General features: G+C 46.4%; 1 protein-coding gene across 3 annotated transcripts in view; it reads right to left on the bottom strand.

The window, feature by feature from the left end:
- Positions 1 to 23,667, bottom strand: part of CC2D1A (coiled-coil and C2 domain containing 1A) — a 988,624-nt gene that overhangs the window by 843,271 nt on the left and 121,686 nt on the right. The window lies entirely within an intron of this gene.

Here is a 23,667-nt window from a genome sequence, read left to right as displayed (position 1 = left end):
ATCTGTGAAATCCTCCACATTAGGAGGGGATGGGCCCATGGCCAAGAAGCATGCAGGAGACAGGGACAAAAAACTTGCAGCCAAAAAGAAGACTGACAAAAAGAGAGCTTTGAGGAGGCTTTAGGACAGGTCTGATAGACACGTGGTGAATTCCAAATCATGAACTGAACACTTTGGGTTCAATGCAGGCAGGAAGGGAGGAAGGACTTGGGGAGCCAACACAATAAAAAGTATCATACTTTTGTCAGTTTTTTCAATATTAAGTTATTTAAATTATAAAATCTATTAAAGTACTTTTTTTCTTTAAAAAAACAAAAAAAAAAAAAAAAAAAGCACATTTCCACTAAGAAATGGCGAAGAAAGAAGCCCGCAGTAAATGCACACCACGGTAGTTAAAAGTAAAACCACTGCCACCAGCCATTCAACAAAGGGGATACTGTGTAACCCCTCCAGCACTCTATTGTAAGATAGTATGTGCTGGGTCTAGAAAGTTACAAATGTAAGTAAAGTCAATTTCACTTCACTGCTCTTGGAAACAGTAGTTTATCCCAGAGAAAGTATTTAAACCTTTGGGAAATCTGGAAGACTTCCCTGTGCCACTGCACTGAAGGTGCTGTGTGACGCAATGTAAAAGATGATGCCTATGGAGTTTGTCAGCCTCCACAACCAAAAGAAACAGTGTTCAAAATCAGATAAAAATACATGAGAGTGGGAAAAAAGGGTCTCACTCTCTACAGGTAAAAAATCAAGTCCTCAAATTCCTGCAAATTTGCTGGTGGTTGTTAGGCAGAAACCTGTGCAGTTCCCTTGGGGAACACTGCAAAAGATTTAAGACTACAGGTATAGCAGCAAACCCACTTGGTAGCAGTCTGTACCACCCAGATTTACCTGGTAGCTGTGGCTGAGCAGTCAGACTTCCCTCAAGAAGAGTTAGGCAGTATGCAAAGTATACACAATATGTACTCAGACACAATAGCACAAGCAAACACTGACCAGAGCTTGGTTTCAAAAGTATATAGTTATTTATTTTTTAAGAACACATAAGTTGAAAACACTCTAGCAAAGTATAGCAAAAACACTTAAAACACAGTTATAATGAAAGCAGTTTCAACCCTTACTCCTATCTAGACAACTCTAAGTTAACTCCACATAATTAAAACAGAGGTGAGCGCTTAACGTTAGATGACACTCTAGTAGGTTTAAGGAAGGGATAAAAAGAAACAGAAATGGGTTAAACACACCACTCTAAGGTTCAGAACACTTGCAATAGGCTCAAAGAAGCACAAAGTCACAGGTGAGCAAAAGTCACTAGGCAGGGCCCACTCTTAGAGTAGCCGGAGCGAAAATGTGCCCAAGATCACACTGTTATTAGGGATTCAAAGTCTTGCAAAGAGTTAGAAAGAGTTTAGAGTGGCTTAGAAGTTTAGCCAGGGTGTTCCAGGCACTCCCAGGTTCGAAAGCCGGGGGCTAAATCTACCCCGTACAGTCGGTGGCAAGGGAAGCCAGGCGGAACACGGTACCTTAAGCGGAAAGGATCCTCCAGCGGTGGCAGTTGTTCCAGGCAGTGGCAGCAAGGCTCGACGTCGGTCAGGGGAGAAGAAGTTCTCGCAGAAGAGCAGAAGAAGAAGGTCGTTGCACTGCCCGGGAAGAAACCAGCCGCGGAGTCCTCCGGTCAAAGGGTTGTACCGACTTTCGTGGTTGGGGTAAAAAGTGGTGGGGTTCCGGTTGCCGGGGTGCTTGGCACTGGCAAGGCGGCCACGAGATACCTCGAGAAGCGAAAAGAAGGCGAAAACTGGTTGTCCCCACCAGTCAAGGGAAGGAGCCACTCCGTTAAGAGTTCTCCTCGGTCGTCGGGAAAAGTGGTGAGACGGTTCAGCAGGGCTCCACCGGGTGGTGTCGTCGAAGCAGGTCGGCTCAGCTCTTCCCTCGTCGGATTCTTGGTCCTGTGGCGACTTCTAAAGTTCCAGTCCCCAAAGCCCTGCTTTTATGCAGCAAACCCCCATTCACCCAGCCTAGCTGTCACTCAAACATGCTAAGTGGTGAGCCGGCCGGCTCACCACTTGGGCCAATCAGGACGGAGTGCGACTTGAGTTACCAAGGTAACTCAGTCCAGGGTGCCTAAATCCCCCTCCACCCCTCCTAAGTACCCCAGACAGAGTGGCACCACTTTGGAGGGCTTCTGTGGAGAAGCCCGCCAAAAGTGGGACAAAGGGCTCCACTTTGGGTCAGAGTTACAGAGGCGAACGCCAACGCCATTTTAGAATCAAGTTTTGGCAAAAAGTCCCAACCGGAGTCATAATAATAAATATATAAACCGGCGGTATGTTTAAGGCTACCGTAAATAAATAATTAAATGTGTTAGCCTAAAACAATGGGAAATCCCATAGGAAAATATTCGCGGTTGAATATAAAACGTAGTTTCCACTGCCACCAGCCAAAACTCGATCAGGGGGGACGGAGACGTGCCCCCTCGACTAACAGACCCTGGGGCAATCGAATTGCCCCAGCCAGTACGTCCACAATATGATGGTTTGTACTGGTTCTGTTCAGGATTCAAGACTAGCAAAGTCTTTGGTGACTTTACATGCCCTGGGAGACAGTAGTCAGTCCCAGGGTATGGAGTCTATGTTGGGGAGTCCCTAGGACACCCCTGGGTCACGGCACAGAGGGTGCTGTGTAACCCACATCACAAAAATACATGAGGCCCTATGGAGTAAAAGACCCCATAGCCCATTCAACACAAGGTTTAACCAAGAAAACACACTTCAACATGTCCAAGAGTGAGGGTAAAAGAGTCCCACTCTTGGCAGGAGAAAAAAAAGAAACCCCAGAAATCCAGCAAAGCTGCTGGGGGACTCACTAGGTAGGGAAATTCAGCCTAAACAGAGAATTCTCCCTAACAGTGGTCTCTAAGCTGGAGAGAATTAGCACATTTCTCAGAATTCTCCCCAACACACATTACACAGCCACGGGAGGTGGCCAGGCTCAACAGAACGAATTAACTCTTACCTCTGGAACAGACTCACTGCAAGCGAACAGGCTGCGTACCACTGCTTGGCCGTCTCTTTACTCCTCCCTGGAATCCCGGTCGATGCAGTAGAAATTTGTGAAGATGTGTGTGGACCTCCATGTAGCAGCCCTGCAGATGTCCAGCAGGGTCACACCAGACAGGAACGCTGTCGTCACAGCGATCGCTCTAATGGAATGGGCTCTCGAGCGGCCGGGCATAGGTCGATTCGCCAACCGATGACAGTGCGAAATGCAGCCGGAGAGCCACCTTGAGATGGAAGCCTTGGACAATACCTTCCGATAGTTCACAGGACCAAAGTACATTAACAGTTGAGAAGTCTTCCGAAAACTCTTTGTGCAGGTCACATAGAACTTCAGGGCATGAGCAATGTCGAGCATGTGCAAGGCCCTTTCAGCCGGTGATGAAGGCTTCGGGAAAAACACAGGTAACACCAAAGGTTTGTTGAGGTGGAATTCCGACGGAATCTTTGGCATGAAAGAGGGGTGCGTCCGCAGCACCACCCTCGATCCGTGGAAAGTCAGATATGGCTGCTTCCAGGATAGGGCCTGGATCTCACCCACTCTCCTGGCAGAGGTGAAGGCCACAAAGAAAGCCATTTTCAACGAAAGGAACTTTAGAGGGGCCTGATGCGTAGGCCCGACGGGACCCGCCTATGAGCCTCGTCAGCACCACATTGAGTTCTCATGCCAGTGCAGGAGCATTCACTAGCGGGAGAGATCGAAACAGTCCTTTGAGGAACTCCTTGATGAGTCGATGAGACCAAAGTGAAGATCTTCCCGGAGATCTGGTGTAGCAGGAGTAAACTACCAGATGTACCTTGGAGTTGTGCGCCAGTCTGGCCGTGGCCAAGGCTACGGGCCGTTACCCTCAGTGGGGTAATCCTCTGAGACAGGCACCACATCACGAAACGCTTCCATCTGTGACCGTAGCACTTCAAAGATGACGCCGCCACCCTGGCCTTGGCAAGGACCTTCCTACAGTCTGCCGGCAACTCATATCATCCAAAATGTAGGGCTGCAGGAGCCACGCCGCCAGTTTCAGCGGTCCTGGGTCATGATGCAGGATTGTGCCTCCTTCTCTGGTGAGAAGATCCGGGACTACTGGCAGTTTTACCGGTGGCAACGCTAACAGGCTGAGAAGGTCCAGGTACCAAATCTACCTCAGACACGCCAGGGAAATGAGCATCATCCCTATTCTCCTCGGTTGGTGGAATCTGCTGGCAAACCTCTGACATTTGGAGTTCGCCGCCGCAAACAGACCAATCTGGGGCCTCCCCCACTTGATGAAGATGCAGTCCACCTGGTCCTGCCGAAGTTCCCACTCGTGGCAGGAGCGCAACTCCCTGCTGAGGGAGTCAGCAATGGTGTTCTCGACTCCCGCCAGGTAAAAGGGGATGAGGAACATCTCTTTTGCGATTGCCCAGTGTCACAAGTCCTGCGCCTCTTTGGAGAGCACTGGGGATAGAGTGCCCCCTGCTTCCTGATGTAGAACATTGTAGAGGTGTTGTGTGTGAAAAACCTCACCACCTTGCCCTTCAGAGAAGGAAGGAATGACTTGAGGGCCCAGAACACTGCCCGCAGCTCCAGGATATTAATGGAAAGATCCATCTCCTCCATCAGCCACAGGCCTCTGGCGTGCAGACGTCCAGTGTGGGCTCCTCAGCCTTCCGTGGTGACAGTTTCCTGGTAAGGGGGGGGCTTTGAAACCTTGTACCCCGGCCGACGGAGTGAGCACCCCACCACCTTATCACCTGACGGAACTCTTCTCCGAGCAGGATATTGTCTGCGAAGCTTCCGAACACCTGTTTCCAGCGGGCTTCCAGGAACTCCTGAAGAGGTCGCATCCGTAACCTGCAGAGCTGGATAAGGTAGATGCAAAATGACTTGCCGAACAGCGACTTGAGGGTCCGCACTGTGGTGGTCTTCAGTGACAACAGCTGTTGCGCCTTCCCCAGAATGGCTGCTACTCTCTCCTCTGAGGGCGATGCAAGGCAGTAGACCATATGGAGTCTGGCTCCTAGGAACATTGCTTTCTGTGATGGTGTCAAGCAGGACTTTGGCTAATCGATGGAGAATCAGTCAGCGTCTGGATGGTCGTCTCTGTGTGTCAGATGGCTAACTCTTGCGAATTGGCCCGGATGAGCGAGTCGTCGAGGTACAGGTACATGTGTATCCCCCGTGGACGCAGATGGGATGCCCGTTAGGAAAGATTCTCTTTACTGCACCTTTCCTTCCATCTTTATGGAACCCCCAAACTTTTTGCTTTTATTTTTCAATCTGACCTGTACTTTTTGCAGTGCAGTGAAGCCTTAAGCTTCCCTGCACTGGCCTTTGCTCACATGTTATGGGGAAACTGATATGTCCTTAAGGCTATCAGTACTGGGAAACAGTGTTTGCCTCAGTCTTGTGACTGTGTTGCTATGTGTGGTTACTTGTGTATCACATGTGATAACTTTCTATCATTTCACACAGCAGCTTACACTGCAGTGCAATGGGGTTCATTTTTGTTTTGCCCTAGACTAACACTCAAAAGGATTTTTTGGTTATTCTGAGGTGCTTAAAAGATGGGCTGGTGGCAGCAGTGACTTTTCCCTACTTTTTGGGGAATTTCGTTTTAGCTTAACCGCGTTTACCGCGCTTGGCTACTTACTGTGACTACTGGCCAAACATGGCCGTGCCACGAGGTTTTTCGCCCATTCTTTTTGCATCTTGTTGTTTAGCCTTCTTCCTGGCCTCAGAGGCCAGAAAGATCATTATAAGGACTTCCAGTGCCCGGGAAAGCAGGAGCTTGTGGCGGGCTACTGGAGGGCTATGTGTGTTTTCCGGCAGGATGTGGGCTGGGTCAGTCTGACCCCAATACACATCCTGGTTTCAGTGTGTCTGAGTGGTATGCATGAGTGTTCCCGCCAGTGATCCTGATTGGACCACTGTGGGGGGTGTGTGTGTGGGCTAGTTCTGCCATTGGCTAGTGGGAGTTTCGACTCCTACCTGGCTTTTAGGATAGGAAGAGGGCCCTTGCATGCATTTCTCAGAGATCCTGGAAAAACCTGAAGGAGCCAAGAATCCGTCCAGCTGAGAAGACCCGCAAAGAAACCTGTAACCGGTCTGAAGGAGGCCTGGAAACCAACTTCTGCTGCAGTCCTGGTGGAGCCCTGTCTGTCTCTTGATCTCCAGTAGGCCTGCGAAGGTGCTACGACCCCTAGATTGCAGCGACCATCCATTCCCGAAGCCTACTCGGTGCCCAAAGCAAAAACCGCCTTCGGAAGTGCCCGGGAATCGTCCTGTGGCTGACCAGCTTCGTTTTTGGGCTACTGGGTTATCTTCGTCTGAAACTTGGTACACCCTCATCTGCCACTGCAACGACACACACTGCGAAATTTCGGCGTCCTAGCACCAAGAGGACGCGAGAAAGACTGGAAAGTCCGAGCACGGCTACTGAGTCCAGCTGCATCTCAGTGTGCGGCGTGCACGGTGCGAAACCTGCTTCTATGACCCGCCTCCAGTCCCGAGAAGGGCGCTGCATCGTTTGTTTCTGCATTTCTTCATCAAGAGTCCTTGCACCAGCAAAAGATCCTAACCGGAGAATCACTCGAACTTGCAACCCGTGAAAATCGTGGATCGTGGAATTCGGCGGGAAAAGCAAGCCAGGACACCCTTCTTTTGTTCTGGAAAGTCTTGGGAAGATTCGGAGTGTGGGGGTAAGTTATTGAAATTTTAACATACCCCTACACTCCCATTGTAAGTCAATGGACTTACAATACTCTTTATCTTAAACCTATTGGCTTTGCCAATGCTTGCCTTGGCAAGACTTACTGTTGGGGGGAATTTTGGACATGGTCTATCTTGAACCCTGGCTCTAATAATCCATCACTGGACCCCAGAGACCCTACCTACATTTTCTCCTGCCTCCTGAGTGCTGTATCTTTGTATCCTGAACAATAGGGCAGAATGCCTCAGGCAACTTAGGGTTGGACAATATTAGTTAGGGGTTAATTCTCTGTGGACCTTTTTGTGTTTAATACTCATCTATTAGTTCCCTTGCAGGAGTATTCTGATTTGTATCATGCACTTGAACCTGTGATTGCATAAATGTATTTTAGTTTGATGGTATTGGTTGATAAGTCTATGTGCTTGTGTTCCTTCTTCTTATAGTGTATTTGGCCATAATTAAATAACTATTTTTATACATCTTGTCCGAGGGTAATTTTTGACTCCCATTGTATGACCTCATTGTGGACCCTTTACAATCTCACCCCTCTGAAGATCTTAGCCTAGACCGCCTGTCACTGCTACCTTAAACTGGTTTGGCTACAGCTTCCCAGAGTTGCCCCTGTCACAATATAGGTTGGCCTTCTATACATCTGTCCACCAGGCCAGAGTATAGGAAATCAGTCTTAACAATGCCACCGGAGCCAGGCACTTCTTGAACATCCTGAGAGCCGACTTCAGGCCGAAGGAGAGGGCATTGAACTGGTAGTGCTGTCCCAGCACTACAAAGCGTAGGAACTTTCGGTGTTTCTTGTGAATGGGGATGTGGAATTAGACTCCCTCTATGTCCAACGACGTCAAGCGTCTCCTTCTTCCAGTTGGCTGAGCACGTGCTGCAACGTGCCCATCCTGAATTTTTGGGACTTGAGGTACTTGAGACGTCGCAGGTCTAGAATGGGCCTCCAACCCCCGGTCTTCTTTACCAAGAAAGATCTTGGAGTAGACTCCGAACCCCCGGAGTCGTTGTGGAACCAGCTCCATCGTCCATTTTCGTAGCATGGCCCGTACCCCCTCTAAGAGTTGAGGGATGTGCTGCTCCTGCCGAGCCACCAGAGGGATCCGCGGACAACTGTGCTGAAACTCCAGCGTATGTGCGTGGGCGAGAGCGTCCAGCACCCATCTGTCGGTGATCTACTCCTACTCGCTGACTAATGCCATCAGCCGGCCTCCCACCCGGGTGTACGGGTGGGGGCCCGACATCCTGGCTGGTTCGGTGCTGCTTAGGCACTGGCGTCCGGCCTGGAGGGCGACAGCGGCGCTGACCAGCTCCACCGTAGGCCTGAGAGCGACCTCTGCAAGCCTCGTGCATCATGTCCCTGGAAGGCTGCCAGTACGACGGGGAGAAACCTTTTGTCGATCTGCTTGACTACCCTCTGGAGGAGCAAAAGTAGAGCGGTGTTGCTGGAGCGTGCCCAGGGAACGGGCCGTCTCTGTATCCGCCATAATGGCCTTTAGGAACTAGTCTGCGACCTTCCTAAAAAGGTTATCGAACGGCATGTCCAGTACCCTCGCCCTGACGACCTGATGGAAATTCGGGGCCTTCAGCCAGCCTTGACGAAGGCATATGTTCCCCATATGCTCTCCATTGCCATTCCCCCAGACTACACCATTCTCAGAACAGACAGAACAAAATCAGTAGGTGGGGGAGTAGCCATTATCTGTATTCATAAATATGGGTTTCAGCAGTAGAATGACATTGTTCTAGTACCTGTTTCCAGTGTGGGGTCTTTTTATCTGTAGAGCCACCTTGGGAAATCTTGATCTGTCTATGGGATAGTAAAGTTATATAGTACCCGTAATAGACAGTTCAGATCTGTTACCTTGTATATGTATATGTATATTCAGTCCCAGGTGTAAACCTTACTTTTACTTTCACGTTGACACTCTACTTTGGTGACCAAGGACACACAAGAGTTGAACAACCTTTATGTTGTTCCGGTTATTCAAAAATGAATTCTCTTTGACCTCTTTTACTATCTCCCCCTTTTTGTAAGCGGCACATCAGCGCTTCCTAGGGAAAGGTCCCTTGAAACCCTTTTGAGTGAGGTTAAGGGCTAAGGGATAGACAGTATTGTTCCTCTCTGTCCTACTGTCTTTCTAAGGTAACCTTGTGTCTCCTTTGGCAACACTCTGCACAGCGCTTTGGGTCCATACCTAATGGGTCTCTCTACTGGCCTTTTAAAATGATACACCTGTGTCTAGAATGTACCTATACCTAAAGAGAAGAAAATAGGGGTGGGGGAGGGAACCCTCACGTTATTTATATTCTCCTAGGTGTGCTAATTTCTAAATTGTGCACTGGCAGATTACATTAATGGCAGGAAAGGCTGCCAGGTACCTGTTTCAGTATAGTTCTAGAGCCAGAATGTCATGATTATGTGCTGAGCCTAGATTAGGTCATTGGTAGAATGCTTTGTGTGAGGATCCCCCCAACCCCCCACCTGGGCAACCTGTGAGGAAAAGTTAAGGTTTATTGTATCTTGTTTATTACAGCCCAGTCCAGAATGCTCAATAATGCTACGCTTTCTTTTCTACAGATCGCACTATCCCAAAGTACCTGGCAAGTCGCAGGAGAACAGGATCAAAGACTAACCTGGGACCCCTGGATGATTCCTGAGGATGGATGATGCTCATCCTCGTACCAGTGCCTTGGGTTCCTTGACAGGCGAAGTGGTGGAGTTTCTTGGCTTTATTCAATGTGACCCCTTGAGGATGGACTCCTTTGGGAGGAGTCGTCAATGGGATGTCGGTGTCGAGAAGAAGGGGAGCCAACCAGTTTTGGAAAGGCAGCACTTTTGGTCTCCATTGGCTGTTTTTACTCTGGCTTTGGATGTCCCACGAAGGAGAAATTTGCTGTGGACCTCAGAAAAACTTGGCTTAAGAAGATAAGACCCGTGGTGGCCTTGGATGACATTCAGTGTCGATGGGTGCAGTGGCAGAAGTAGTTGTCGGGTTTTGTGATTTTGCGGTTTACCGACTTTCGGTTCTTCGGTGCTGCTGCTGCAACACGGACCTCAGGATGGCTTCTGGAGACCTGGACATGACCACTGGACTGGACAGTGGACCCTCGCCAGGTCTGGACACTCGGGATGTTTTGTTTGATTTTGGTGGTGGGGATCCACCAGCGGGAACTCCATTGCATGTTTGAGTATCCTACGTAGTAGGCTGGGGAAATGACGTTTAAAAAGGGGGAATACCGTGTCTCAGCCGTCGGTGTCACACTTCCACTCCCCGATGATTCCCCCCCTCCCCCGCCAATCCAGTTGATACTCCCTCACTGTCCCACTTCCAGGCACTGGATCCAATAGCGAATTCTGTGTCCTGGCCATCTGGATGACAGATCCCCGGGGACTAGTCAGGGAGACCCCTTCACGTTTCTCATAATACTTGTAACAGGGTTGGTTTATTATGTGATTTCATAACTGCTTGTATTCTAAAAGTATATCTAACCTGGTCTTATTCCTCAAGAATAGTATGGTACTATCTGAATGTATAACCTTAGGTTCGACTCCCCTTGACTTGCTTCTTATTTTATTTATTTATTTATTTATTACATTTGTTACTCGTCCAGACCCTAGGGTATCACGCCGAAAGATACAGGAGAGTTAAACTCATTATTGTACAATGTTGCAGTTACAATACAAATAATACATTTTTCTTTATACATAGGTTACAAGATATCATGTAGTCATATACCAGATTCCAATTGGTCAGTTAGCCCTTCCCATTTTGTTTCAGCCTTATTTGCAGTACTGCGGCTGCCCTAAGCAGTGTAGTTGGTCATGGGAGGGTAGGGCTTGAGCGGTTAATATTTATTGAATAACCAGGTTTTCAATGCTTTTTTGAATTTTTGTAAGGAATTCTCGTTTTTGATACTCAGAGGTAGTGCGTTCCAGTGCGAAGGGGCTAGAACTTTGAAACTACTTCCTCCTGCTCTGCTGTATTTGTATTGAGAAACTTCTAAGAGGGCCAGATTATTAGATCTCAGCGACCTACATGACATTTTTTTTTTAATGGAGTTGTTGAGGTAGCTGGGCTCTTTGTTGGTGGTACATTTGTAGACGATACTAAGGGTTTTGAATATGATCCTTGCTTCAATTGGCAGCCAGTGGTTTTCTCTTCTAGTGCTGGATATATGTTCAGATTTCTTTATCCCTAAAGCCGCTCTGAGGGCTTTATTCTGTAGTAATTGGATTTGGTTTAAATTGGTTTTGGAAGTTCCTAGGAAGAGGACGTTACAGTAATCTAGTTTTGTTAGGATTAGGGCTCTAGCCAGGGTGATGCAATTTACAGGGGTGAGAAATTGGCGACTGAGTGCAATAAGTTTTGCTGTGTAGGCTGTGGACGAGGAAACGGCTGCTATTTGTTTATGCATGGAGAGGTTGGCGTCAATGTACACACCTAACGTTTTGACTTGTTTAAGTACTGGGATCTGGGTACCGTCGATATTAATGTGAGAGTAGTCCAGGTGGAGGGTGCTTATTCTTTTTTGGGAGCCCACAATGAGGACCTCTGTTTTCTCATCATTTAGGCAGAGACTGTTCAGGGCGATCCAGTTTTGGATTATGGAGTAAACTTTATTGATGGTGAGGGTGTCTTGGGTGTAGTCGCCTGTAATAGGGATGAGGATCTGTGTCTCATCTGCGAAGTTGGTGTAGATGACACCCATATCTTCTAAGGCTGAGAATGAGTTTAGTGTATGCATTATAGAGGGTGGGGGAGAGGCAGGATCCCTGGGGGTCTCCAATGGGTACTATTATGGGGTCCGCTGCAAACTTTCCAATGGCAACTCTGTATGTACGGTCAGTGAGAAAGGATTTGATCCAGTGCGTGGCGTTGTTGGAAAGATTAAAATCTTTTTTTAGAGTGTTGCATAGTTTGTCATGATCTACCAAGTCGAATGCTGCTGATAGGTCCAGTAGCAGTAGTGTGGCTAGTTTGCCTGAATCTCTAATAGAGTCTGTTTGGATTTTAAGATCCAGGAGGGCTGTCTCAGTGCTGTGATTAGGCCTAAAGCCTGATTGTCTGGCTCCTAGCAGGTTATTTTGTTCTAGGTGAGTTTGTAGTTGGTTGTAAGCTATTTTATCAATGATTTTAAGTAAGAATGGGACAGTCGTTATGGGCCGGTAGTTTGTGGGCACTAGTGGGTCTAGTGTGGGCTTTTTTAGTAGAGGGGTGATCCAAGCCGCTTTAATGCTGACTGGGACCTGATTTGTGGAGAAGGAGGTATTTACAAAGTTAGTGATTATAGGCGTGAGAGTGGGGGTACAGAGTTTAATTAGGTGTGCTGGAAAGTTATCTCCTTTGCAGTTGGACGCTTTAAGTTTGGCTGTAGTATTAAGCACTGTATCATGAGAGACTGGCGTGAAGTTGAAGAAGGGGGTGGTATTTTCTATGATCGTGGCGATCTGGTTGGCCGTGGAGTGTTTGTCGGACAAGAGGTTTCTTTTGGAGATAATTTTGTTTTGTAATAGTTTAATTTTAGTGGCCAAGGCATCTTGGATGGTGGTGCACCATTCTTTACTTGGTTTGACTGGGTTAATTATGGGGATCGGATTCTCCAGCTCCTTGAGTATGGTAAATAGCTCTTTGCTATCGGAGGCCGCATTACTAATTCTAATATTGAAGGCATCTGCTTTATGGGCGATGATGGCTGATTTATAGGTTTTGTTTGCAGAGTTGAATTCTTCCAGAGCTTCTGGGGTGTGGTTTTTCTTTAGGCGGTGTTCAAGCGATCTTTTGATCCATCTAAGATAGACTAATTCCTCGTTGAACCAAAAGGAGGACTTTTTGTCTTTACGTTTGGTTTTGTTAACGCAGGGTGCTAGGGCGTCAATTTTACTGGTAAGACAGTTATGGTAATGGTCTGCCAGGGCACAAGGTTCTTTGGCAGTAATGATATTGTTATTGAGGGCATTGGCTAATAGGTTGATGTTTTCTGCTGTGAGCTTGCAGATGTTTCTTGTTACATAGGATTCTTCAACAACCGTTTTCGGTAAGTCTGGTTTTTTGCACAGGATAGTGAAGTTTATGCAATGATGGTCTGACCAGGGTACCGGGGTGATGGAGTCTATGGATACTATAGTGTTAACATGTATCCAGTCTAGTGACCTCCCTTTTGTATGGGTAGGGGCATTCACGAGTTGCGTGAAAGCCATGTCTTTAAGTGCACTGTGTAGTGCATCTGCTTTGTGGTCTTGGGGGTCGTTAAATCCTAGTTTCAGGTCCCCTAGGACTAGGCATTTTGTGTTTGGTTTAATAAGTGGCGTCAACAGTAGTGGTATGTCTAATTCTGGTTGAGATATGGTGTTAGGTGCTCTGTAAATGGTTATTATGTTTATAGTGGTTTTGTGGTCCGTCGTAGCCGACTGGGCTCTCAATAGGGCTGGTTCTTATTTTGAGATGGGCTTTACAGATAATGGCTACTCCCCCACCTACTGATTTTGTTCTGTCTGTTCTGAGAATGAAACCCATATTTATGAATACAGCAGGTCCCCACTATTGGGGATGTACCCGTTTTCAAGTGTAGATCAAGTGAAGACAAACATATAGGCTACGTAATCCCTTCGGGTAAAGTTTTTTTGTAGTGGAAGGGGACGTAGGGCTATGCTAAAAGACATAAAAGGTTGTTCATGGTCATGGTAGAGTATGTTTTGGTTCTCCGCCACATCACAACCACTGTCTACCGGTTTCAGTGGTGTATTTTAGGTGTAACCACTTTCTTCAGGACAGTATTCTAAAAACGAAGTCGATGGAGTTTGGAATGGTGCATGGTGTTCAATCACCATGTTTCTGCCAGTAGGGTTTGTTCTTTATACATTACCCCAACTTCCAGTGCCAGAACAGGAAAAAGTTCCCAGGGGAAACCTAAGGAAAAACAAAGACAACAAAGCCTTAGTAGCTCCCAAAGACTGCCATACGCACTAAATGCTGGGAGACTGCAGGTGAAATCACTGCGTCGCCTTTCATAAGACCAGGGACAAACCTATAAGGTCCAGTATAGCACAAAACAGATACATGTAGAAAAAGGGGGAACCAACAGACCGTGTGGTAATCAAATCTGTGGTTCCCTTATGTGGTAGCAGTTGAAATGAAAGAATTTAAAAACATATGTATGTTTTTCTCTTACATGACCAAACCAGGGCAGTATTCTTGAAAAGACAAGAACAAGAAACAAGTAGATCTACAGCCTTTGGTTATTTAGATGGGAAGGTAAAGCGCCACGTGTACTAACCTTCTGGCCTGACAAGGTTATTGATTCGATGTTGTGATAGGCAGAGACCACAAGATAGCCGAGTGATGGTGGCTGAAAGAGAAAACAGCAGGTACCACTCAGAATGTGTATTCATTTTTTCGATTCTGTTTAAATCAAAATCACGCGCTCCCTAGGTTTTCAAAAAGATGGTAATACGCGGGAGCGTAAGAGAAAAGGAAAAAGGAAAACGTCTGTCACTACTGGGCGGAATGCTTACTTGTTGTCCAGAGACCGCAGCTCCGCTCCTGCAAACCCCGAAACTACGGAGAAGCCGTAGCCGGGTCTGTGATGAATGGACGCTACGTCAGGGACACGTGACCTACGTCACGTGAGCGTGTTCCCTTTCGCATATGAGTCCGAGCGAGGAAACAGCTGTGTACGGATTTTCCTTCACGTACAAGAACCAAAGGAAGGCTGTGCATGACAGTGAGTCACACAATATGTGCACCCTGGCGAGGGTGGTAAAGCTATATATAAATAAATAAATCATATATAGATTAATGCCCAGATATGTACTATCTCTATCCCTCATGTTGCCGATGCTGGCAAATGGAGGAAGCGGCATGTACTTGTGGTAGGCATAATGTTCTTCTGCTGGCAATACACCAAAACACAAAGCTTTTTGTGGGTTATATTTATATGCTGAATCGCATATATGATGGAGTGTAATTTAATTTGATGGACATGGCCAGAAATCAAATAGGGTGTGGCCCCATTTTGTTTTTTAATATTGTTTTTTTAATAGTAGAGTAAATAAATACCTGTCTGATCATATCATGACAGAGGGCCTGCCAGGGAATGGATTCATTAAGGCCCCTTGAGTCGGTTTTGAGGCGGAAAATCCAGTTTTGCTCGCAATTAAGAAGCATGCCGGCAACATCGCCTCCTCTTCGTGGGCACCTGATCTTTTCTATTAAATTCCATCTAACATCCTCGGGTTTGTGTTTTAGGGCCAGAAAATGGGCTACCAGAGGTGCATTTTCCCGCCTAGTTCTAATGCAGGACATGTGTTCCTGTATCCGTTTTTTTATAGCTCTACTTGTCATACCTGCATATAGCAGATTGCAAGGACATGTCACCATATACATCACGTTTGTTGTATTGCAATTAGTCAGGGAGTTCTGTTTCCAGGGGGTGCGAAGCCCCAGCTCTAACGATTTGGTGCTTGTGGTCAGATCACACACATTACACCTGCCACATGGTGTGTGTCCCATAGCAGGTGTAGTGTTCCATAGGGTGGTAGATTTATCTTTTCCCTGTTCTCTATAGGAATGAACTAGGGTGTCCCTGATGTTTTTTCTTTTTCTGATGGCAAAACGTGGAGGGGCAAGATCTACTGCCCCTACATTCAGTATTGGCCAGAGCTTGAGGATTTCCCTTTTGATTTGGTTGATTTTAGAGGAGTATCCAAAGATTGCTGTGATCTTTTGTTGTCCCTCCGGACGTCTGGCCTGTTGTAATGTGACTTCCCGGGGAATGTTTCTCGCCCGTTTTCTAGCTTGCCTAATGATTCTAGTCGGATATCCTCTTTCCAGAAGACGTTCTTTCAAAACAAGAGATTGAGCATCATACTCTTGTAGACTAGAGCAGTTTCTTCTGTATCTGAGGAACTGCCCGAAGGGCAGATTATCCCGCAAGATTTTAGGGTGAAAGCTAGAATATTGTAGCAAAGAATTTCAGTCTGTGGGTTTTCTAAAGACCGTTGTGGTCAATGCTCCGGAGTTGGCACTTCTCTCTACATCAAGAAATTGGCGCGGTGTCGAACATGTATAAAATCTTGAACACTTTCAACCTCCCCGGGAGAAGGGGCTTCCGCTCATTCTGGGAGGATTTGGTGGGGGAGGTCATTTCGGAAGACACCTGGTCAAGAATTTTCAAAATCGCTTTCCATGGGAACTTGTTCACCGCAGATATGGAGCATAACTTCAAGGTATTGCAGGGGTGGCATAGGGACCCAGTAAAACTGTCTAAAATGTTCCCAGGTGTTACTCCAATGTGCCCGAGGGGTTGTGGCCAGAGGGGATCCAGGAAGCACATGTGGTGGCTCTGTCCGAAAGTTCAGGTCTTCTGGGGAAGAGTACGGACCTGGATCGCGGAGGTGTCGGATGAGCCTCTCCCCCAGGACCCTTTGTCAATGTTGTTGGGGGTACCCCCGGAAGATATGGAAATATATAGATGTCCAAGGATGATGGAAACAATGCTGCGGGCGGGGAGGGTGGCCCTGGCACAGAAGTGGAAGAGCCCGGAACTCCCCTCCAAGGGGGAATAGCTGAAGAAAGTAAAGAATATGTTCTTGATGGACAAACTCACAGCTATGGTGAACAATGACTCAGGGCCTTTCATGGCCCATTGGTATGGGGTGCAACAATCTTGGGGATGGGACGTCCACTGACTTGACACTGGCCCGCACCGAGGGAGGGGAGGAGGGCCCGGAGCCCAGCTGGGCTCGCTTTGAATGCCCACGACCGGGGGAACAGCAACATCGACCACAGCCGGAAAAAATGGTCACCTACCACATCGTCTCCTGAGCACAGGGGAGGATAAAGCCGCTCATTGTCTCTCTCGTTTGAAGTTATATCAGGATTGCGGGGGGGGGGGGGGTTAGTTGGGAGGGGGGCGGAGGGAAGGTGGGGGTTAAGGTTTGAACGGGCCAGTCAATCGATTTGTGTGCCTTATGGGTTACTCAGCCCGGTTTGTAAAACTAATAAAATGCCAATAAAACCAAAGTTTTAAAAAAAAGAAATTGGTTGAACTCATTAAGCCACTGCCACTAGGGCCTGGGACCACAGTTTCCTCAAGGATTGTCGAGTTAATTTCAGGAAGAGGGTTCAGAGGAAAAAACCCAGTGATCACACCTTGATCAGTAGGGATCAAGTTCTTTACTCTTTTTTTGATTTCGGTTTCGCCCCCACAGGCTCCTCAATCTCAGGTTTCTCCATATTAGATTGCTTCTTCATTTTCCGCAAATTGTATTTGGTCTGCGTAGACCTTTTTCCTGGTGGCATTTCAGTCCCAGCTGTAGATGTAAGGATCACACTGGTACTACTTTATATCCGTGTACCAGCTTTCCACCAGCTCTTGTAGTGACGGTATCCAGGCATTGTTTCGAAAACATAGTTTCGAATGGCAAAGTGCTGAAAAAAAATGCATCGAAAAAAAGCATTTTTTTTGTAGGGAAAGGTTTATTTTTTTTCTAAAATGGGTGTTTAGGGGTAAAATAAAACAGGGGCTGGGGGGAGCCCCCCCCCCCCCATTACATTTGTTTTTTTTAAAAATGCATTTTTTCGATGCATTTTTTTTAAAAACTTTGCCAATCGAAACTTTAGCAATCGTAAATATCACTAGGAACCGTAGTGACTAGTGCAACGACTACTGTTAGGCTAGAATAATTTTTGTCTTTAGAGCAGAATCAAAGGCAAAGGCAATTTGGGCCCACAGACTCCTGCTAGTCGCCTGATAGTCTTACTAGTATCACAGATCTTAAATAGCTCATGCAGCGGCTGCTATTAGGATTGAATAATTTCAGCTTTTAGAGCAGGATCAAAAGGCAATTAAGCCTGTAGTCTCCTACTAGTCTTACTTATATCCCTACTTGCAGCAGCCACTTGTTGCGCTTTTACATAGGCGGCTACTACAAGCTCAAAGAGTTCAATTCCAGCCACTCCAGTAGATCCACAGCCGGGTAGTTCTTAACTGGTGCCGTGCCCTTAATACCACCGGGCTTCACCCGCCGTATATTCCTCTTGCTTATGCGAGAGACAGCTAGTGGTGCTATCAGGCACACTGTGGAACTTATTAACAGCACGCCAACGAGCAAAGAACAAACTCTGCGCCGGTGCTAAGGCAGATTGGGGCAGATTATATATAACAAAACCAAATCACACTAGTGTTTCATCACACGGTTTGCCAATCCTACCAGGTCCAATCGGATAAAGAGCCCATCGGGATGTTAGAGGCACAGTCCAGCTTCGCAGCACTTGAAAATGCGAGCTGAGATCCAAGCTCCGTGGCTTTGTTATAGCGCGAGGGGGAGAGCGGGGAGTCAGTCGATCCACCCAATCTGCTCACAGCATCCTTTACCAAATACCTGCTGAGATTTAACCCCACCTACTCATGCCTTGACAAGACTCCGGAATGTCTCCTAAAGGTCCATATAGGACAGAAGTGATTCACCCATTCTGACTCCTGTATGTATTTGTATTTTGTTTATTTGTAAAGCGCAGCCAGGCCCATGGGCAACCGGGCGCATCATCTTACATACAGGTTACAGAACGTTACAGTTACATACAAATGATCAAGGAAGATACAGTTGATCAAGGCAGGAGACTCAAGCTCTCCCCATTTACAAGGAGATAATGGAAAAGCAAGCAAGTCAGTAATGGTAAAGCAAATAAATAAGTAGGAAATACAAAAATACAGTAAGGCAGAAGACAAACCTAATGATCTAAGGAAGTTAGACTGTCACTGTATCCGTGTCCTGAAGCCAGCGTTTACTGTTGCGCTTGAATACATGGAAGGAGGGTTCTGATCTGAAAGGAGCAGGGAGTGTGTTCCATAACTTTGATGCCAGTGCAGGGAAGCTAGCACCTCCCGAGTTAAGGACTTTAAATCTCGGTATGGACATTGTGTGCACTTTGGCCGCTCCAAGTGGTCTTGAGGACGTATGCGAGGTGAGTTGATTAGTAAGGTAGGCTGGAGCGAGGTTGGCCCTAGCTTTGTGTGTTAGCGCAAGAGTTTTGAGCGATATTCTGTGCTCTACCAGAAGCCAACGCAGGTTGCGTCTAGTCTCAGAAATATGCAACTTCTTCGGGATTTTGAGGGTTGCCCTGATGGCATTATTCTGAATTACTTGTAACTTGTTAATGTTTTTGTGGCTAGTACCTAAGTAGAGGGCGTTACAATAATCAATTTTGGACAGAATTAGAGTTCTAGCAAGTGTGATGCAATTAGTTGTGGAAGTGAACGGCCTGCAGGCGGTGATTAGTTTACCTGTATATGCGGATGATGTTGCTGCCGCGTTAGTTTGTTTGGAGAAGGATAAGGTGGCGTCAAGGTAAATGCCAAGAGTTTTAGTGTTGTTGGAGACGGTGATGGAGTTACCATCTATAGTAAATGATTTGAAGGCAGTGTTTAGTTTCTTCAGTTTAGCGTGTGTACAAAGGATTAGCAGCTCAGTTTTTTCGTCGTTTAGACAAAGACCGTGTTGCACCATCCATGCTTGTATCACTGAGTAGATTTTGTTAAGGGTTTTGCTGTCAGTTGCATAGTCTCCAGAGAGGGGAATGAGTATCTGGGTGTCATCCGCATAGTTAGTATACGTAACACCCAGATAGTCAAGGATGTCGGACAGAGGCTTCGTAAAGCATAGGGGACACACACAAGAGCCTTGCGGAACCCCACAGGGTACCGGGGAAGGTTCAGCGGAGTCGGTAGGAGAGAAGACCCTCATAGTTCTGTTAGCCAAGAAGGAACTAATCCAGGAAGTGGCTGAGTCAGAGAAATGAGCTGCAGATTTCAGATGGTGGCAGAGCGTTTGGTGATTGACCAAATCAAAAGCTGCTGACAGATCAAGCAGTAGGAGCAGTGCTAGTTTACCATTTTATTTTAGTACTTGAATTTGTGTGATGAGAACCATCAAGGCAGTTTCCGTGCCGTTTCTTGGTCGGAAACCGGATTGCCTCAGTCCCAATAGGTTGTTGGATTCTAAGTAAGCCTGTATTTGCAGGTAAGCTGCTCTATCCGATATTTTTAGTAAAAAGGGTACCGTTCTTATAGGCCTGTAGTTAGACGGGTTGGCAGGGTCAAGAGTCGGTTTTTTGATTAGACGAATGACCCAAGCGTCTTTTAAGTTATCATGCACTACTCCAGTTTTGAAGGAGGCATTGATAAGGTTGGTGATAAATGGCACAAGGTCATGTGCAGCTGCTTTGATGATCGGAGCAGGGCAGGCGTCACCTTGGCAATTAGATGGTTTGAGTTTCTTATGATATTTTCCACTTCCCAAATTGACAGGGGTGAGAAACTAAATGGTTTGCAGGTGGGCTCAAAGGTGGAGGTCTTACTAGGATATAGTTTGTAATCAGGTTCAGAGAGTAGCATACATTTTTTTGCGTTAATTTTAGATTGTAGCAGGGCTATTTTATCCAAGAGAGCCTTCTGGATGCTAGTACACCATAATGCATCTGTGATACATTTGTCAACAGGAGTGATAGGAGATTCCAGTTCTTTTAGAATCTAAAAAGTTCTTTTGTATTTGATTCCGCTTGTATGATCCTTTTGTTGTAGGCATCTTTTTTAGCAAGTATAATGGCCTTTTTGTAGTTGGATGATGCTAAGGTCAGCTCATTCTTATTAGTTACTGTAGGACACTTTTTCCAGTGTGCTTCTGCAGTTCTCTTAGTTTTGCGCAATTCCCTTAGATGCGGCGTGAACCACGAATTCAGATGACGTTGAGGTTTAGGTTTCTGCAATTTTAAAGGGGCAACGGTATTCAGTGCTTTAAGTATTGCCTGATTATAAGTGTCCACTAGGACTCTGGTCCTTTAGCAAATGACAATGCTTTGGGTGAACACTTGGCTTTGTTCTCTCCTATTTACAAAAGCGCAAACATTTCTAGAACTGTGATTCCGCAAGGCGCTTAAGCATTTGTTCGCCATCATTTTTTAGTCTAATGTGTCATTTAGACTAGTGATTATATTTACGGCGTACCCTCCTTCTCTCTGCACTCCAATAACTGAGTATTACAACAGCAAATATGTATTGTATATATCCATCTGTGTGAACGGTTTTAACTTACCTGAAGTGCATGGAGTTTAACCTTGTCCTAGTATATATAATTTGCAAAGTGTTTCGTTGACCCGAAGTGTGCTCAAAAGGTCTTCGTGCTCAACTACAGCCCTTCTCCTTCCTTGAATAAGCCTGGCTGCTCGACCAAAGCTACCAAACCTTTTGGGTAGTTCAGGCCAAATGTGAGAGTGAGTCTTCTACAGTCCTACCACAGGTGGAGTTTAGTTAAACTCCAACATTATTGCATCATTTTACTTACCTCTTTGCTGATTTAAGTAATTGAATGCATTTTAAGAACCTATTGTGACTGCATTTATGTTTATTGAGTGTTGTGCAATAACACCTGCTTGATTTCTGTTTTCGTGTGTGTTTAAGGCCTAGAATAAATACTGTATTTTTTAAAACATTCCTGTGCAACTTTAATTGTTGTGTGCTCACTATGTGGACTCATTGTGGACCCCTGACTCCCACTCTCCTGAGAATAGCCCCGACTGCTCTCCATTGCTACTTTGATTGGGTTTTGGCTAACCTCCAAGGGTTCCCTCTTCACTATAACTAGGGTGGCCTCCTAAAATCTACCCACCAGGCCAGATTCTAGAAATCCATCCTAACAGTCAGGCCCTTACAGATTTGTTAATCAACGAGGCGAGATACACTATTCAGTGGACCTCGGTCCACAAAATGTTACAGGAGAACAGGTTAAAGGCTTTCATCTCTAGGGTTGAAAGGGGAGCCCTGCCCATCTCAGATAAGAAAGGAGCCTAAGCCTCTCCCTGATCTGTTGCTAATAGCTCCACTGAGGGTGTCAGAATGTCAAAGTGAAGCATCACATGAAGTCTGGGGTCAAGAAAATGTTGGAACTTTGGGTGATAGAAACCTCCAGTAGTCCATGGTCCAGCCCAGTGCTTCTAGTACCAAAAGGCAGGCACCTCAGATTTGAAGTTATGCGTTTATTACAGGACCTTTAATCCCCGTCACCAAGCCAGATGTTTACCGCCTACCAAAAACAGATATGTTGGAGGGCAAGCTGGGTGTTGTCAAGTACCTCAGCACATTTGATCTCACCAGTAGATATTGGAGTTTTACCAGCTGGGGGTAATGCCCTTTGTTTTAAAGAATGCACCTGTTGCCTTCCAATGGCTAGTAAACGAGGTCCTGAATGGATTAGAAGACGTTTGCATGGCTTACTTAAATGATATTCCAGTCAACCCAAAAAAGTAAGAAACTGTTCAGCATCTTAAGAGTACTGAACAAACTGGCCATAAAGACTACCAAATGCTTGATTGGTCAGGGCCCAGTTACCTATCATGGCCACAAAGTTGTTGGGGGGGGTGGGGGTGGGAGGCTTGGGGGCAGGGGGGGGGGGACATTCTGCCTCTAACCAGGAACTTTCAAGTTGTACTAGATTGGGATACCGAGGTGAGAGTCTTTCAGTGAAAACTGATGCCTGTGACACAAGGAGGAAAATTCCTTTCTTAGCTGGATGACAAGGGCAGGGAACACCATTTATCTTTCGAGTGCTTGCTTCAATATTCAAACGGAACATAAAACATTAAAGTAGCGCATGGGCACGAAGGGTGAGAATCCTAAATTGCTCAAAGAGTCCATAAGCCTCAAAGGCTTTCATTTCACCATTGAGTATAGGCCAGGTCCCCAGCACAACAATGCTGATGGTCTGGTCAGGATAAGCAAAAGACTGCACCACAGAAAACCACATTGCTTAGTCTGGGGGGCAAGTGTTTTAAGATGTGTTTTGTAGCTTTTCTTCCATGGCCATCAATGGAGCCCCCCCAAACATTTAGCTATGCATTCAGAGGGATTTCTAGCATCTGGGCAGGTGGACAGATTTTAGGAGGCCCCCCCAGTTATGGTGAACAGGGAACTCCTAGAGTTTAGCCAGCACCGATCTGTCATTGGTTTGCGTGAGAGGTGCCCAGGGGTTGCAGGTTCCAGGATTCTCCCGTCGGGGAATCCTGGCAGAAGAAATGCAGATTCCGATGATGCAGACCTTTTCGGGACACTTCATGGGATGGAGGAAGGCAAGTTCCAGTGACGTTCATCGTTTGCAAGCGACAACAGGCATCCTTCCGATCACGATCACAGAAGCTGCTCCAGGACTGGTTCCCTTGAAGATAGGACGTTGACATTCGGAAAGAAGGCGACTAGTGGTACAGGCTGGCGACCACAAAAGTTCAAGGCTTGAACGCGAGACGGCGGCAGTTCTAGGCGACTAGTTGGTCCCACTAGTCCAAAATACAAGAAGTTTAACGTCTAGATATAAAGCACTGTTTCAATTTTCATATTCTGACTGTCAGTGAACTAAACCACTCGACTTGGATATGTTAGTGAAGAAAAACAAGTGACCCAGATATGTGATGTCATCAATGACATTTGTGATGTCCTGGGTGTTAGTCTTAGCAGTGCATAGCGGTGGCGCGTGTTATGGTTGCTTAGCTTACCATAACTGGCAAATTTCTGGGGGGTTTCGGTTTTACTTGTAACCATAACGTCCCTTTAACAAAGCTTTTTCAATATAAGTTTACACTGAACGAGTTTAGTTCAGGTGCCCCCATTTATCCCAACAAAACCCCTGAAATTCTGCCCATTTGAGAAGTCATGAACAGGTTAACTTGGTGCACCCCCATTGATGTCCCCCATAATGCCATTTTATATGTCATTGTGAATCTCTCCATATATGTGTTCATGGGCTTTCCAAAGAGAACATGCAGAGTTAAACTGGTCATGACTTCCCAAATGCGCTGAATTTCAGGGGTGTTGTGATAAATTTGGGCACTTCACTAAACTAAAACTAAGGTTTTTTCAGCGAA

Source organism: Ambystoma mexicanum, chromosome 3q (assembly GCF_040938575.1).
Source record: "Ambystoma mexicanum isolate Mex_15411 chromosome 3q, UKY_AmexF1_1, whole genome shotgun sequence".
Classification (NCBI taxonomy): domain Eukaryota; kingdom Metazoa; phylum Chordata; class Amphibia; order Caudata; family Ambystomatidae; genus Ambystoma; species Ambystoma mexicanum.
This window is presented reverse-complemented; position numbering and strand designations above follow the sequence as displayed.